The sequence below is a fragment of the Alligator sinensis genome, unplaced genomic scaffold (assembly GCF_000455745.1).
Source record: "Alligator sinensis unplaced genomic scaffold, ASM45574v1 scaffold121_1, whole genome shotgun sequence".
In the NCBI taxonomy this organism is placed as follows: domain Eukaryota; kingdom Metazoa; phylum Chordata; order Crocodylia; family Alligatoridae; genus Alligator; species Alligator sinensis.
The window spans coordinates 2,128,183-2,130,593 of NW_005841910.1; positions in this window are offsets into that span (position 1 = coordinate 2,128,183).

Below are 2,411 nucleotides of genomic sequence, written 5' to 3' on the forward strand. Positions count from 1 at the left end.
AAAGACAGAGTAAATGCAGAAATGTCAGTTGCCTGCATGTGATTGTTGATGAGCAGTCAGAAATACTTCCAGATTAAATGGATGCACATCAACGTGTCTAAAATAGTATAAACAGGCCCAGGCACAGCTGGTACTTTGTCTTCTAGCACAGAGATTAGTGCCATCAAGAGAGGCACAGGGGCCCAAGTTGCAGCCATTCTGTTAACAGATTCATAAATAACAGTGCTTGCCAAAGGACCTGCATATTCCCAGCCCAGCTTTAGACCTCAAGTCATCACCAACATCTGAGGCAACAAGGTTCAAATCTGCCTCTGAAATTGGACTCAGCTTTTGCTCAGTCCACAGACCAGAATCATAAAAGATGCAAACTGTCTGCAGTCACCCCGTCATTGTTCTGGGAACGGAGCACCTTTGGACTCCAGCCTTATCTCTTCACATTGAGACCACCCGGTGCTCATCAGCCCTGACGGATCAGCCCACCACGTTCCATCCTTTTGCTTCGGATACTCGGACACTCTCGCAAACTTCTCTCTCAGTTTGGCACTTCTCCTGGTCAAGTAGTTCAAGCAACCATTTGCACGCTGGTTATACTTACAAGCAAACAGTCAAGGATGATATGTCTCAGTATTTAAAAGGGTACGTGACCATGAGCTTTGAATTTTATTCAAGAAACAAATGTTGAAAAACAGCAGGTTGGGCCGAATATTAGAGGCTTTTCTCAAACACAGATTTCAGGCTTTCACCTGTTCAAAAGTCAGTTACAACTAAGTAAAGAATGCAATAAATTACAATTGAGTATGGTTTGGACCATAAATGGACGTGCCGTTCTCATCTCCAACCCTTCCAGAGGCCCAAAGGCCTCTCTCATGACACACAAATGAGGAGATCAAATCTCCTGCTGCTTCTAAATCTTATTCCTAGAAAAGGCTGCCCTTCCCCAAAGTGGGTGCATTCACCAGTTGGTAACACTACTGGAGTTGAAAGTCACTTCTGCACAGCTATGCTACTTTAACGAGTACAGTCCGAACAATGAGACTAGAAAGTAGATCGGGTATCCATCCAGCAAAGTTGAGATAAAAATGAAAGCCCGAAGTTCAACCCCCTCCAGGATAACACAATCCAGACCCTGGTTGGCCCAACGCAACCTCTACCGAACAGACCCCTCTGCAATGCTCTGAAGTACTCTATACATCCACTCGCCCGCTCCACAAAGCAGAACTCCAACTACTTCCCAGTGCTCGTTAGCGATAGATCACGGATGTCCCCCATGTACCTGCGAGACATCCAACTTCCAGATGCCTGGGGCCAGGTATAAAAAATGCATGCATTTAAGCACCTTCATTTTCACCCACAGGTCCCACAATTGTTTATACAGTGGCAGAGAGATTTTACCGATGTTTCTTAGGGTACAGCTGAAGGAAATCTCAAATTGCCACCCAGTGTTAATGACACATGACAAGGTGGGTGCCTAAGGAACACTGCTCCTGCTAGGACGTGAGCCCATGACTAATGATTTGGTGCTGGAGGAGGTGACTGCAATTCAAAAGAAAGCAACGGGCAGCTTCCACACAGGATGAGGTGCAGGACTCTTACTCCCCCCCAACCCATGGGCCCGCATGTAGTCACAGCCTGCTCTCAGGAATGGCAGCCTTGTGGGAGGTCTTGCTGCAGAAGGCAAATCTGGAGGATCGTCAGCTGGTGGTCAGGGGTCAAGGGGAAGTCAATTAGGACAGGTGGTGGCCAGCTAAAAAAACACAAGTGTTGAATAAAAGGTCTGTAGCTTACTAACTTTCAGAACCCAAACGCACAGCGCTCCATTCACAGCCCCTTTGTTACTGCCGACACAGACAATATTATTCAACCTCCGCTTCATGAGCAGCATTATAGGAGGAAGTCTGCTCCAGCATTGACACACGGGCCCTTTATTACGTAAACTGGGAAAACAGAAATGCTACTGGGTGTTATTCACACAGGTGCTAGAGGGTCCCTCCTTTGGCTGATTTCTTAAGACTTAAAACAGAAGCAAGGAGAAGGGAGTCGGTGCCGCATCAAACACCCACATGTCCCTTAACACCTGCACAAATGCACAAGGAGATCTTTCAATCTCTTCTGGAATCCTCCTGCTTTCCTCCAGAACGGGAACATTGTCCTGTAGGAAACAGTCATACAAATACCACCAGGACATCTATCAACATGGAGCAGTTGGGATCAAAAGCAGGAAAGCAAAGGCCATGCCCTAACACGAGGATGGACATCTGCCAGTCAGCTGCCTACAGCATCCCATTCCCGGATACAGCACATACTCTTTCAAAAGCACGCACCCAGTTGTAGCTGCTGGCGTTCTGTCTGCCCCGACACAAGCCAAGCTTAGCACAGCATTAGTGGGAGGAAAAGCAATATGCCAGAACAGA